This window comes from Solanum lycopersicum, chromosome 12 (genome assembly GCF_036512215.1).
Source record: "Solanum lycopersicum chromosome 12, SLM_r2.1".
NCBI lineage: Eukaryota > Viridiplantae > Streptophyta > Magnoliopsida > Solanales > Solanaceae > Solanum > Solanum lycopersicum.
The window spans coordinates 31,390,192-31,406,187 of NC_090811.1; positions in this window are offsets into that span (position 1 = coordinate 31,390,192).

The window sequence follows — 15,996 nt, forward strand, 5'->3', positions numbered from 1 at the left end:
ATACTATAATAAATAAATTTAATCAACTAAAATGTCATTCACTTTTTCTCACAGACATCTCTAACCTTCCATCTTTACAAGTTAATACCCCTTCAACTTGTTGTGCTGCCATGGCACTAATGCAAGAAGATATTATATTTTCATACTTTATTTTTAATTCAGAAAATACTTTTTCAGTATCGATATCTTTAAAATATCCCCTTATTTTTAGGAAGAACAAAAAAATAAGAAAAGAAAAAAAAACACCTCAATTTCTCACCTTAAAGGAAAATATTTTTAGCTCGACGTTGAAAGAAAAAATTGCAGCTTCCATTGGAGACATCCTTTTGTTTATTATAGAAATCAAAGTCTCTTGACTGCAATTGAAAGTGGGTAATAAAATTTGAGATATATCAAGAAAAATCTCATCTTCAAGTTTATCGAGAAGTGCAATTGAGAATCAACGGAAAAAGAATTATCTTAAAAATAACGATGATGATAGCACATTCAGCAAATTTAACAATTACAACTGAATTTTGTGCAAATAGATGATTAAAAAGACATTAAAAAGAAGGGGGGGGGGAGGTTTTGGTGTGTATGGTGTGGTGTAGTGGAAAGGTCAAAGGAAGGCGGACAGAAGGAAATGAGCTATTTGGGAACAATGAAGAAAAAAGAAGAAGATTTAGGAAGAGGAAGAATAATTATGAGAATTGGTAATGGTCATTAGGAAAAGAATGGTAGAGAAAAACTGGAATGATTATTTTTTATTTTATTTCTCTGAAATAAGTCTGTATATTACAACTAGAATGATTATTTTTTATTTTATTTCTCTGAAATAAGTGTGTATATTACAGTGGGCAACAAAGATTGGGTGGTGGTGGTGGTTGTGACATTTTAAGGATGTTAATATCTTAGTTTAAAATATTTCATGGGGTAATAGGATTCCTGTAAAATATTAGTGTGTAGTTGAGAATTGGGCAATAGATTAAGTGAGTGTTTGACCATTTTCTCAAAGTATACATAGCTCAAAGAACTAGTATTACCCAAGGCGGACCATTATATGGGATCTTTATTTGATATAGAGGAAGAAATATCAATAGCGACTGCATAAATATCACTACCAGCTCTACCTCAAAATTTCTTTAAAAAAGAAACAATGTTAGAGCTCAAAACTTCTTTAGCAAAGAAAAAATCTTCTCATTGGTTGTAATTGTTGGAAAGTCATTACAAGTAGTTATATGTAAGCAACAACATGAGACCAAGTTGTGCGAGAGTACATGTGGAAGTGTACCTTTGGGTGAGTTTCCTAAGAAAGTCAATGTGGGAATCAAGAAAAAGAAGGTGAAATTGTGGCTAAATGGATTACCATCAAAAGAAACAACAAACTACAAGGGCATAAATAAAATGATTGTATTGTATCACATCCAAAATTATATGCAAAAGAGGAAGGGGGTGAAAACCGAGGAAGATAAGAGTAAAAATAACAACAAAGAGATCAATATAGTGCACAAAAGAAGGAGAATGATGACATAGGAAAGTTGACAAACAAAAACTTTTAGAAACCTGGAATCAACATAGAGGACAATAGAGAATGGATATTATTTAAATGAAGGACAAATTCAAAAATAGAATCCAAAGGAGAAAGTGAGTGAAAAAAATTTGTTGATAACTGGGAACAAGTTTGATGCACTTAATAAGGAATAAGGGACAAAAGAACCAAGTCAAAACAAGAAATATGACAACCATAGCAACGCCAAAGGCTAGACAAAGCACAAAGGAACAAGTTGTCGTGGAAACCAAAGACTAGGTAGAATAGAATTTTGGAAAACCAAGCACAAAGGATATAGGGGAAAGTACCAACAAAAAAAGAAGAAAGGGGAATAGTATCAGAATTAAAGAAAATCAGTAATGAAAAGTACAACAAGATGAGAAATCTTAAAGATAAAATACAAGCCATTGCAAAATTGAGAAAGATAGTCAACTTAAGGTGGACATGGGCATCAAATTGTGGAATATGAAGGTAGGAGAGAAATAAGAGGAAAAGCCACTATAACAATGAAATAAAATACAATTGATATGTGAGGGGGTTCATCATATAACAATAAAGGGAAATTCCCTGTAGGGAAAATGACCAAGAACACTGGAAGAAACTGCAGGGTCTAGAATTAGGGAGAAAAAAGGAAGGAGGATGAAGAAGAAGACATAGCTGAAAATATCAATGAGATAAGCATGTAAATATATCTATCTATCACTAAGAAATACAGAAGAATTGACAATGCAAAAAAAGAGCTACAAAGTTGTTGGTAAGGACAAAAGCACAAGAAATAGTATATCAAAAACCACCAATGTGTAAATGATGATAGACAAACTCTTATTCTGAATTATCAGATTAGTTAGCTTAAGAATTATTTTGAAAGATTAATTGATCTGAAAAAAAAGAAATAAATGTGCATATATTACCCTTACGGAATCGTTTACAAGTCATCATGAAATAAAAACCTATAGAAATCTCAAAATACAAATATCTTGGCAAATAGCTCTTCCAAAATCTGGACGTGCAAGATCATGTTGGGAGATATAGACTAGCTCAAGCTCAACCCAAATTTATTGCCACCTTGCATCTATAAAATACCTTGGTTCATATGTTAGGACCCCTTTGAGTGATCGATCAGGCAAGAATGGTTATGACCTCTGGTAGATCACACAATCGTTTTGAAGGTTATCCTCCGAATTAGATAGGTGTTCCAAGTTCTTGGGAGATCAACTCATATCATAACTCCTCGATTAGATTTCATTGACAAGCCTTTGATGACCATTGATAAGCCAAATATGTTTGGAAGGTACGAGTGACTTGAATTAGGATGCATATTAATTTATAATTAGCTGTAATGGGATATTTCATAGGCTTCGAGTAGTTGAGTGTCATCGAATTTACAATACAATGTTCCAGATGATTGGCTTACCAAGCATTGGTGCAGGGATTATATTAATAGTAGGTCAGCTGAATCACTTTTACTATCATGTTTATAGATATGTTTATTCCACTCACGAGCGGGAGGGCAAGAGGGCCTAGTTTGAAAGTTTGCAGCAATATGATATGTCAATCACAAAGTATGAGGTTAAATTTCACGCCTCTACTGGGCACACTTTGATGATACTTTCCACTGAGACTAAGACAATGAAGATTTGTTAAGGGTCTGATTATTATGCTTCATATGGGAGTTTCTCAGGTTGCCTCTTTTGTGTTCCATCTCAGAAAGTGGTAAATGATGCTAAAAATTTGGAAATAATTTGATGTGAGAGATTTTGAGTAGTGTGAGGTCCAGAGGACCCATCATTCAGTCCTTTATATAGGGTAGTGCTAGCTCCTCCTAAGAATCGAAGTTGTAACTCTTAGTGTAGCATACCCATTCATGTTGTGTTAGTGTGATATTTTAATATATTCTAAAAATATTAATTGCAAAGTCACAAATGTGTTTGGCCGTTTGGTTGACTTATTCATATGCTACGTTTTGAGTTACTGAATATCATTATTCCATTTTGTGTTACTACATAGGTTAAAATTATTTTCTTGAAAGTCACGTACAACTGGCTTTCATCTTTCATCCCAGAGAACTTTTGTAACTTGTCATTTTTCTTTCTTTATTGCTCAATTATACCGTGTAACATATGTAACTCCTAAGGACATTATCTTCACTATTTAAAACACCATTATCTTCTTTTCATTGTTAGAAAGACTTCTTCTTATGTAAATAGTGGTGATTTTCATTTGGTTTTGTACAATACACAAGAGAAAAATATAAAGTGAAAGATTTAGTCAGAAAGAGAATTCTTATTAGTTGAAGGGAGGTGTTCTTTTTTGTGGAGCTTTGTATTAAACTCTTGTCCAGAGTTTTTGAGTTATACTTTGTGAAGATTGTTGTATCCTGGAGGGGAAAAGTAAACGAGGACTACTGTTGGACTGATGAATATATTTGTTGCGTGGGCTTGAATCTTCTTAAAGAGAGCGAGATATCCACGTATTATCCTGAAGAGATTTATTTCTTCTTTTTATTTTCAATTGTAATCTTGCAATTTTATTATCTTATAAGTTTTAACTAACAATTCTAAGGAGATTCAACATGGCTACACTTGAATAAACCGCGGATGTCAAGATGAGACACTTGAACAAGCCATTTATATTCAATTGTAAGCATTCTAAGAGATTGAAGGGTAAAGTACTTCTATTTAGGTCTTCTCAATGTTATATATGTATTAACCGAGAAGAATTCAAATAAATAAGACATCACTTTTATGAATGATGATGAAAGTATTTCTCATCTATGGAAACTGGAAAAGCGATGGTGATTCCTATAAATGTCGGTATTATATAATTAATTGTCTATCTGATAATTTTTATGATAGAAATTACTCTAGTGTATAGAAAATTTGGAAAGCATAGCATAGTAAGTATGATACCGAAGAATCGGCAACAAAAAAATATGCAGCTAGTAGATTTTGTGGACAATAAATTGGTGGTACACCAAGTTCAAGACTTTATCATAATTGTTGGGGAGATTAGGTCTAAAGAGGTTAAAACTTGAGATAACCTTATTGTTTATGGCATAGTAGATAAACTTCCACCTTCTTGAAAGGAATTCCAAAAAAACTATGCACTACAAAAAAAAAAGGAAACCTCTCTTGAAACCTTGGTCATGAAAATTTTCATGGAAGAAGAATTAAGGGGGCAAGTTGCACTTTTACGAACAAAAGAGAACAACATCACATCGAAGGTAAATTTAACTACTTCGAATAATGATACTCTTGTAACTCACGAAAATACTTCTTTAAAGTCTAAGAAGAAAAAATTCATGAAAATAATGGTATACCTCGAAAGTATAATAATGGTGAAAATAACCAAGCACAAAATCAACATGTTCAAGAAAAGGGATCATGCTTTGTTTGTGGCAAGAGTGAGCATATTGCTCGATTTTGCAGATTATTGAAACGTGGTCGTAGACCTCAGACAAACATTACAGGCATAAACATGGTTGAAAATGTTGATGGACACTGGGCTGATTCTGGTGCAAACTGTCATGACTGTTATGACAAAGACAGATTTAAAAAATATACTTATTTTGAGGAGCCCAAAACCATCATGCTTGGTGATGCTCACACTACTCAAGTTCTTTGAAAGGGATATGTCGAATTTTGTTTTACTTTTGGAAGGGTATTAACTTTAAAAAATGTACTTTATACCCCTTCCATGAGAAAAAAAATTGATGTCTAGTTTTTTATTAATAAAGAAGGCATTAAACAGATTATTGAATTTTATCAATATGTAATAGTGAATAAAGGTATTTTTGTGGGTAATGGTTATGCATGTGATGGGATGTTTAAGTTGAATGTTGAGATGAATAAAACTTCTACTTTTGTTGATATGCTTTCTTGTACCAATTTGTGGCATGCTCATTTGTGTCATATTCATGATCCTTATATTGTTATCATGAGTATCTTAGGATTAATCCTAATGGTTAAAAAGAATTTTGATGAGGCTTGTAGTAAAGATAAAATCACTAAAAGACCTCATTTTCAAGTTGAAAGTAAAATAGATTTGTTAGAAGTAATTTATATTTATATTTGCGAACTTGGTGAGATTTTATCTCTTCGAGGTAATAGATATTTTATCAGTTTTGTTGATGATTTCTCTAAGTTTACATATTTTTACTTGATGAAAAATAAAAGTGATACTTTTGAAAATCTTAAAACTTAACTCCATGAGGTTGAAAATGAGTTTGGAAGAAAAATAAAAATAACTAGAAGTGATAGATGCCGTGAATATGAATCAAATGAGTTCAATTATTTTATTAGATCATTGAGAATAATTCATGAAATTAATCCTCCTCACTCTCGTTCATCTAATGGAGTAGAGGAAAATAAAAATAAAACTTTGGTTGAATTGACTAATGTCATGCTTATTGAGTCACATGCACCTTTAAATTTTTAGGGTGAAGCTATTTTAACTGCTTGTTATGTGTTGAATCGTGTGCATCATAAAAAGTCTAAATTGACACATTTTAAATTGTGGAAAGGTTACAAGCCATGTTTGATATATCTATGAGTTTCGGATTGTGTAGCCTTTGTGAGGCTATTGGATCCCAAGATTACAAAGTTGGGTAAGAAAGTTACTTCTTTTGCTTTTCTTTGTTATGCTTCAAATAGTATAGCCTAGATATTTTTTAATCTTGAAGATAATATTGTAATAGAATCCAGTGATGCTATTTTTCGTGAAAACAAATTTCCAGTTAATTCTAAAAATAGTGGGATCAAAGGATTGAACAATAATTTTGTCATTACCTAGTTCTTCTACTTCTACTTTGAAAAATTAGGAAGTTGATGATTTTGAGATAAGAAGAAGTAAAAGAGCTAGAGTAGAAAAATATTTTGGTCTTGATTTTTATATGTTTAATGTTGGAGAGGACTTTGTCACTTTGAAAGAAGCATTACAGTCACATCATTCTATTTTTTGGATAGAGGCTGTAAATGATGAAATGAAATCACTAATTTATAATTTAACTCGGAAACTAGTTGATTTACCACCGGGTTGTAATACTATTGGTTGCAAATGGGTCTTACGGTGAAACCGGATGGATCTAGTGATAAATACAAGGTTAGGCTAGTTGCAAACGATTTTAAACAACTAGAAGGTCTAGAATTTTTTGATACTTTTTCTCCAATAACATGAATTACATGCATAAGACTTTTAATTGCTACGACTGAAATTTTTGACTTGCGAATTCATCAAATTGATGTAAAAACTGTTTTTCTAAAAAAGTGACCTAAATGAAGAAATTTATATGGATCAACCGAGTGTTCGGTTGAAACGGGCCAAGAAAGAAAAGTATGTAAACTTACTAAATCCCTATATGGCTTGAAACATCCACCAAAACAATGCATAAAAATCTTGATTCATGGATGATTGAAAATAATTTTAAGATAAATGAGTGTGATAAGTGCATATATCATAAGTCTTGAAATAATTCACATGTGATTATTTGCCTATATGTTTATGATTTGTTGATTTTTCGCTCTAACATGAATGTTATTGATGAAGCTAAAAGCGTTCTTAGAAGACATTTTGATATTAAAGATCTTGGTGAGACAAACTTTAATCTTGAAATAAAAATAACAAGAACACGTGAGAGAATTTTCCTTGACCAGTCATAGTATGTTGACAAAATATTCAAAAAAATATAACTTTGATGATTGCAAGCATGTTGCTACTCTTTTTGATTCAAGTGTTCACTTATTTATTGTTGAAAGTTAAAATGATGCAATAAATCAAAAGGAATATGTCAGTATAATAGAAAGTTTGAGATATGTGACTGGTTACACTAGGCCTGATATTGCATATGCAGTAGGAGTACATGACATGTTTACAAGCAAGCGAAGTAATGAATATTTACATGTTGTAACAAGAGTTATGAGATATTGAATTGGAATGAAAAAGTGTGGCTTGTTCTATAAAAAATATCTTGTTATACTTGAAGGCTTTTGTGATGCAGATTGGAACACTTTATCAGGTGATTCGTGTTCTACCACTGGTTATGTTTTTACTTTAAGTGGTGGTGGTGTTTGTTAGAAACTAAAAAAAACTATAATTGCTAACTTTATCTTGGATCTAAACTAATTGTTTTATCTTCAACTACTGACGAAGCGAATTGGTCAAAGATTTATTGTTTCAAAATCCTAATTTTGAAAAACTAATTCCTCATATTTGAATTACAAGGTAAATTCAGACCTATAAGGAGGAAACATCGTAATGTAAGATCATATTTGACATATGATACCATTAATGTTGATTATGTCAAATCTTGTAATAATCCTGCAGATGCACTTACTAAGGCCTTAACAAGAGAAAAGGTTTGGAGTACATCAAGGGGATGAGATTGAAGCCTACAACTCCTTGAGTCATGTATGAGGAAACCCAACCTGGGGACTAGATATCCCTCCTTATGATGTGAGTGCATTGTTTCCTGTAGTTTGTGAAGGTTGAGTTGATAAAACTCTTAATGAATACGTGTAGCTCATATGGGTGGAGTATTATGCTTATAGGAGCACTCTCGATAGAATTTTCTTATGTTATGTGTAGAAGTAGGTCGCTTCCTATGAGAATTTGACTAATTCTCAAAAGCACTCATGAAAGAGGGATAACTGACGTCCTGACTTTAAAGTTCATATCAACATCTTGATTATTATTTGAGATCAGTGATATTTTATTTCTCTTAAGCCGTCATAGTTCAAGTCTAAGACCACTACGACTCTAGAGTAATATTTATTGTTTCACTAAGTGGAGGTTCAATGCAGAGCGCACCTTAATTCTGCATGATATTCTTCCTTCAATTGATATACACTCTTATCAAATATCAAAATGAGTGGAGAATTGTTAGTGAAACATTTTAATATATTATAAAAATATTAATTGCACAGTCACTACTGTCTTTGGCTGTTTGGTTGACTTGTTAATATGCTACAAAATTAATGAAAATTACTTTTGGATTAGTGCATTACTCCATTTTAGAGTTACTGCATATCATAACTCCATTTTGTTTTACAGCATATGTTACAGTTATATTCTTAAATGCCACCAACGGTTGGCTTTCATCTTTCAGTCCAGAGAAATTTTGTAACTTCTCATTTTTCTTTCGTTATTCCTCCATTATACATTCTAACATATGTAACTCCTAAGACCATTATTTTCACTATTTACTACACCAATTATTTTCCTATTCATTGTTAGAAAGACTTCTTCTAATATAAATAGTGGTGGTCTAATTTGGTTTGATACAACACACAAGAGAAAAATGTAGATTGAAAGAGTTAGTCAAAAAGATAATTCTTACTAGTTGAAGGGATGTGTTCTTTTTTGTGGAACTTTGTACTCATCTTTTGTCTAGAGTTGTTGAGTTATACTTTGTGAAAACTGTTGTATCCCAGAGGGGACAAGTCAAAGAGGACTATTACTAGACCGATGAAAATATTTGCTGAAGTGATTTATTTCTTTATTTTATTTTGAATTGTAATCTTGCAATTTTATTATCTTGCAAGTTTTTCTCTAACATGTTGTAACACAAGCTTCTGAGGTTGATTATATTAAGCGTAGTTCTTCTTATTTAATACATACTTCACATGGTTCATCTTCTAGACATGTAGGTCCTGGAGGACATTATGGTCATTCGCGTTCCTATCATTAGCATACGTCTTGTATTTACTATTGTACCTTATTTAATATTTTCTTAAGGGACAATTTTTTTAAATGTACAACTTATTAATTTTATCTACACTAAAATAGTAGTATTTTTACACTTTACATAGCAATATTGTTTTTTCAAAAACAGAATTTAAATTAAAGTTTTTTTCTAACTCAGCCCGAATAATCGTTTTTCCCATAAATTAATCCAAAGTCATTGTATTTTAGTGTATATGATTAGTTGGTGTATTTTTTTGTTCAAATTATATTACCTTCATGAATTTTTTAAAATTTTAACAAGTAAGTGCATGGATTTTATGTAGATTTAAAAACAATAAAAAAATTATACCCAACATATTATAATTATTATTGGGTATATTTGCTGGTGAAAAAACACACCAATTTGACGTCTATGATATATGTTAATGTTATAGTTGTTAAGTTGGTGTGTAAGATAAACAGAGAGCATTTCACAAAATAATGTGAAGACGATAAGAAAATGATTGAAGACGACACTGAAGAAGAAAGAAAGAGATGAAGACGACACTAAAGAAAAAAGATTGTAAGAGTAAAGACAAAAAAAAAGAACAACAAAGTGATGAAGAAGATGAAAGGTAAGAGAGAGTTTCTAGAATAACTCATATACCTATTGAAAACAGTACCAATTTTCTTGGTACCATAAAAATAAAAATTCATTAATTGAATAAAATAAATAACTCAATTACACCAAAAACATAACTCAACGTAAAAGAAAAAAATACTTAACGTGTGAAAAGGATTCGTAATATTATAAGAACTATAACAAACTTTATTGGTACCGCAAATCTGAATATAAAAAGGAATCCAAATAATAATTATAAAAAACATCAAAAAAAATATAAGTTACTAAAGACGTGTGAATGTGGGTATGTTTAGTAAGAGAGAGAATAACTGATAATTAAATATCAAAATACACTCCACTAACTAAATATGACATAATCTACTAAAAGACAAAAAGAAAAATTTTGAAAAAAGAATTAAAAACACAAGATTAAATATTTTGTTAATTTTGTAATTTAAAAACTTAGTTTTTAATTAAATATAAGTATTTGATATTTGTTGATAGTAGTCTTAAGTAATATACTTCTATAATTTTTCCTTTTCTTAAAGTCAAGTTTTCAATCAGTGAACATAAATTGATTTATTTTGAGTAATTAATTTATTTGACCAATAGACTGTAATGACTCGGAAGGTCATTTGTGGAAATTTTAAATATTTATTTAACTATATTTAATTAATTGATGGGTAATTATACATAATTGACTTAATTGATAGTTAATGGGTTAAAGTGATAATTTATTTGGAACCGTACTATTTGACCCTTATGTATTAAAATAACTAGTAGGGTTATCACTTTTATAAAAAAAAATAATAATAAGAAGAAGGGGAGAAAATTATCCAGGTGATGTCGGACGATAGAGGCGGAAGGCATGGTCGATGCCATGATGCGAAGACCCAAATTTGCTTCAGGTAACAATTTTGTTCGAGAAAAATAAAGATTTGGAATTTTCCTTTCTTTTAAAACATTGTAATCATCACTTCAAATATTATAAGATAAAATATTAGTTGGATTTATGAGGAAACTAACACCAATAAATTCCATTAACATATTGGTTTTCGGAAAAATCAAATTGTGTTAAAGATTGATGTTTTGGTGGGGAAAAAAAAGTATGCTAATGGAGGATTAATTATTGGAGTGATTGTGGCATGTGAGTGTAAGTGCACTATTTCAAAAGGTATCAGCACATAAGTATTATGGTTACGGTTCTTGATATATAAGTTTTGAGTTTGTTTATCCTTACGTGATTGAAAGTTTATTGTGTGCTATCAATGGATCAAGTTTTGTTATATTAAAATAGATAATTAAATATTAGGTGTATTACATTATGTGAATATTATTAGATTAATGATATTGGAGAAATTGAAATCCTATTGTGATTATTTGTTTGAATAGATTGTAATTATTTGGAAGTCCAAGGAAAGGGGTAGGCTCAAGTCTCAGAGTGATTGTTCGATTGTTTGAGGCAAGTGGATTTCTAAACTCTTGTTAAGTGTATGAAATGCGTGTATTTCCTTTTGATATATGTTTGGAAGTGATGGGATTGGTGATGGGTTGACTTGTCCACATTGATTAATTCTAATAATGAAGAAAAAAAGATAATAAAAGGAAATGTGATTAATTGTTTATGTGTGATGTGTTGAGAAAGGTTTGATGGCTTGTTGAATAATTGTTGATGTGATTTCATGTTTGTGTGGTTGTGAACTGTGCAATGTTATGAAAATTGTCATCTCCTCATTATTTGTGTGAACATGTCATTTGCATTATTCAGAGACATGGTTGTGAAAGTGTTATGTGCTTTGAGAAAGAATGATAACTTAAAGAGGATGTACCATTTCGAGGAACGTATCGCGCGCCGCGATGGATACTATATTTCGAGGGACGTATCGCGCGCCGTGATGGTTACTATTATCGAGGGTCGTGTCGTACGCCGCGACAGATGCATGGAGAGATATGCCCCCCATGGGTCCCGGACTGAGAGACAGCGGGTGTGTATCACTAGGTCAGACATGCATCATTATACTTAATATTGCATTCCATTGCATTGCACATACTTACCATTAGTGAACTTGATATTGTATTTCGCTGATCTTTTGATTGCCTTTCTGCGGAACTTGTGATTGATCAATATTGAGCTTGTTATTGCGGATATGTAATTTGTTGAAGTATTTTTGTTGAGGATATGTAATTGTTGAAGTGTTGTTGTTGAGGATATGTAATTTGTCTAAGTGTTGTTGTTGAGCTACGTTCTATGTAAATTGTGAGCTGTTAGGTTGGGTTGATTTTAATGCAGGTTGTATTTGTGGAGGTTCGGTTGGGGGTGGTAGGAGTACCCGTATTTCATCCCCATAGCTTGTGTTTAGAGGTTTACTTGTTGAGTACCGTGTGGTTTGGTACTCACCCCTTGCTTCTACAAATTTTTGTAGGTAATGAGCCTGGATTTTTGTTGTACTTGTCAGTCACTTCTTTTCCGAGGCTTCATGGAGATTTGTGAGGTAGTTGTTTCCATCTCAGCAGACTTTCTTCTCCATAATTATGATCTTGTTCTATTCTAGAAACAAGTTCATTTGAGACTTGAGTTTTTCTTTTGAATCTTGTAATACTTTAGAGACTTGTACACGTGACTACCAGATTTTGGGGGTTTAATTAAGTTACTTATATTTTATTTCCGCACTTTATTATAATGGTTGAGTTTTAGGCTGACTTGTCTTGGTGGGATAAGACGAGTGCCATCACGCCCATTTTTGGGTCGTGACAAAATGGTATCAGAGCCCCAGGTTCATAGGTCTCACGTGTGTACAAGTCGAGTCTAAATAGAGTCTCGATGATCAGTACGGAAACATCTGTACCTATTTTCGAAAACCTTTTTGAAAATTTATGTTTCACTAACCCATTGCAACCAGATTCATTTTGTTTTCTCATTTTGAAAGATATTGCCAGACTAAAAGTTCCAGGAAAGGGTCTACCAACCAGAAAAAAGGATAAAGGGGTTTTTATTGCTACAGAGGTTGCACCTCCTCGATCAACTAGACTTAAAAACATGGATGTATATTCCACCCACCTCACCATACAAAATTTTTATAATGATGATGATGTGGGGTCTAGGACTCAAATTCATAATTCTGTATCAGCAGATGAATAGACACTGAAATGAAGACGTGATGAGTTGTGCTCCAAAGTAGTTCATGATCCAGCATAATGTCCGCCATTCCACACACCTCCACTACCTCAAGCACTTGTAGCACAAAAACCCAAGCATCTCTACAAGGCTCCATGAACCAGTTAAAGGTCACCGATATGTGAACAATTTTGGAGGAGAAGAGGTTATCCATAGATGGGGTAGTTGATAAATATCTAGAAGTATGGGAGACGCTCCAGTTTCATAAATTTGAGCAGTTCAGAAAGAACCAAAATTTTTACATGCCTACTTGTGTTAGATAATTTTACAACAGTTATGCGTAGTTGATCCAAAAAGAGAAGAACAAATATGGGTCGGTGGTACCGTTAAATTGTTAAGGTGTGTGGAAGAGAGTGAAGTGTATTGAGATAGACATCAATGATTTGCTTTCATGCACAACACAGATATGGCCCCGTTTGAGGCACTTTATGAGAGGTGACATAGATTACTCATAGGATGGTTTGAGGCTAGAGACATGAAACTTTGGGGGTTGATTTAGTAAGGGATGATTAAGATAAGGTGAGGAGTATTCAAGTTAAGATTTTAATAACCCAGAGTAGGTAGATGAATGCAGACCATAAGGTAAGAGAAATGGCATTTGAAGCTACTGAAAATGTGCTTCTTAAGGTATTACCCATTAAAGGAGTGATGAGATTTCACAAAAAGGGCAAGCTAAGTATGTTATACATTGGTCCCCTTGAGGGTATTCAATGTGTATGTCTCGTGTCTTATAGATTAGATTTACCTTTTAACAAATAGGAAGATTATCCGGTATTTCATATGTCTATGTTGAAAAGATATCATGGTGTCGAGGATTAGATAATAAAATTGAGCTCATGCATTAGCCAAACACCGTCAGTATGAGAAGAAACCGATTGCAGTTGATCATGATGTCAATAAGCTGAGGACCATTGATATTATGTCCGTGAATGTTTAATGAAAGCATCGTCTACTTGAGGAAGCTACTTGGGAAACCAATAATCACATACTAGACATTTATCCCGTGTTATTCTTCAGTTCATGTACTAATGTACTCTAACTTAATCAAAAATTTTCCTAGTTGTCGCTCGGGGATGAGTGAGGAATAAATTGCTATCTATTGTAACGACTCGTTCCCATCATTATTGAAAATCCAATGGGGAAAAAATTTGGTTTGGAAAACTTTTTTGTAGTAACTTGGAATTTCCCAACCTAGTCAAGATTTGGATGAAATCATAGTCAATAAAGTTGTGATAACTATGGTGAAAACTTGGAGTTATAATTATTATTCTTATAAAATTAGTGGATGGATAAGACGTTTAGGAACCCACATGACTAAACAAAATTTAATTCGGTGAGTGGAACTCCCAAAACTAAACTTGGCGTGAACGGCTAGTTTTTGAGTGTCACTGGTTGAAGGTGTGTTGTAAAAAGGGGGTTTGGGAATTTTTTTTGTATCACTGTATTCATGCAAGTTCACAAGGAAGGATTTTTCCCGCTAGGGCAGGGCCGCTATGGCCGGATGTGTGCTTCCATAGCGGGCCAATCACAAATTAAATCGGAAATAAATCCCAAAACTTTTTATTTAACACTTCTCTACTTTGAGAGCTAGGATACCACTCAAAACGATTTGTTGGTCATTTTTCATGATTCTTAAGACTAAAGGTAAGGTTTTCACTCCCCAAATCCATTTTTCAGTCCGTGTAATGTATATTTGTGTGTAATTATTGTTATAGAAGGGTTTTTGGGACTGTTTGGATGGTGGGAAATGCGGTAATTTGAATAGTGGGAGCATGGGTTAGATCTAGGGTTGATAACATTAAATTTAACCCAGTTAATTAGATATTATTTATTTATTCCCATGTTATATTAATTGTCTGTAGACCAAGAACAAGTGAAACATATTCGGAAAAGGAAGAATCAAGTTTCTTAGTGAATTGAAGTTTTGTTTGAGATAAGTGATGGTTGTGAATTCATGTTGTGCGATAAATGTTTGTTATTTCTTCATTATGATACAAGTATATATGTGAATGTTACATTATTTATCACACTAGTAATAAATGAGAATAGTTGAATGATTGAATGTCATGAATCACGACTTGATTATATAATTATGAGAATGAACTCATGATAGTGATTGTATCTTGTTTAATGGATCAGTTGTCACACTCCGACACACTAACTAGAATCGGTTTCCACGTACTGGAATAGGTTTCACAGCCAAAAGGCGAACTTGGAATTGCTACCATGAACCATTTTACTACAAGTCTGGGTTTGGGTTCCATGAGAACAATATTTATTTGACATAATTGTTTAATTGAGAATTATAAAATGCACTGTTTCTTCGTAAATGATGTTGATATTGTATATGTTTGGCGTATTCATATTTATTATGTTGTAATAAATTATGTATGTTGCACTTCGTGGGATAGTCGTGTGATCCTACCAGTGCACTGTGGTTGTGTATTTATACTGCATTTGCTATTTCTTTGTTGAGTACCAGGCATCTTGAAGCGGCTATTGACAGACCTCATTTAGAATACTAGTGATCATTTTGAATTCAAGGTTTAGACAGTTTTTTCGGGCTTCAATGAGTTCTCTTTCTATTGATGGCCATATTTTGGACTTTCACTTTCTAGTTAGTTATTTTTATGTTATTTTGGGGTTGTACCCCTTCTTGTTTAGACTTAGGGTTGATTTTCTGGTACATTGACTCTCTTGTTCTATGTGTTATTTTCAGCATTTTTTGTTGGACTTTTGGAGATTATGGGAGCTCTATTTCTTTTCCTTAGCATTTAAAACTACTTCTATTACTTTAAGGGCCTTAGTTTGATTTAGTTGGGTACTTTTACTATTACATTGGTTGTTGTAATGGTACTCCCACAAAATTTTAGTTTCGTTGCAACTCGTTATAATCTGGGTCGTGACTGGGCACATTGATATGGAACAAGGAGATTTCGACTAGAAACTTAGGCTTATGCTACGAGAGAGATTCTATTTTAATGTCTTCTTACTGGTAAGTATAAATACCAC